We start from the raw sequence: 524 nt of genomic DNA, 5'->3' as shown, positions 1-524 counted from the left end.
ATAGGTGTATTGCATCAAATGGAGAGTACATTGAAGGTGACTGAAGTTTAAGCATGTAAGAATAACTGCACAATTTTCTTACAAATAAATTACAGGGTTTTCTGTGCCACCTCTCATAATCAGAGGCAATAAAACATAAAGAGCAAATTGGAGACTGAGAAGTCCCTCTCCTCCCAAAGTTTCATGTATTCTATTTTATTATTTATCTTTTTAAAATATGGAACATGCTTCACACATTTGCATGTCATCCTTGCACAAGGGCTGTGCTGATCTCTGTATTTCCAGTTTCAGTGTATGTGCTGCCCAGGGCGGGCTCAGGCTCTGTTGTCTCAGAGAGCAGTTTCAGGGGGTGGTTGTGGCTGTGATATGTGTCCTGTGTCATGGGTTGAAGTGGAAATGGATGTCAGGGACTGGGGATGGGTAGCAAAGAGTCATTCTCTAATAAAATGTTGCTGTACATAAAAAGGAAAATGGAGTGATAGCTGGGAATTCAGGGTGTTTTAAGGGAGGCAGATATAACCTTA

General features: G+C 40.8%; 1 non-coding gene across 1 annotated transcript; it reads right to left on the bottom strand.

Moving 5' to 3' along the window:
• Positions 1–213: 213 nt before the first annotated feature.
• LOC123818990 lies at positions 214–316 on the bottom strand. Its single transcript, XR_006785750.1, has one exon. It is a non-coding gene; the product is annotated as a U6 spliceosomal RNA (small nuclear RNA).
• Positions 317–524: the final 208 nt, after the last annotated feature.

This window comes from Phyllostomus hastatus, unplaced genomic scaffold (assembly GCF_019186645.2).
Source record: "Phyllostomus hastatus isolate PE091 unplaced genomic scaffold, TTU_PhHast_1.1 phas_contig_29, whole genome shotgun sequence".
NCBI lineage: Eukaryota > Metazoa > Chordata > Mammalia > Chiroptera > Phyllostomidae > Phyllostomus > Phyllostomus hastatus.
This window is presented reverse-complemented; position numbering and strand designations above follow the sequence as displayed.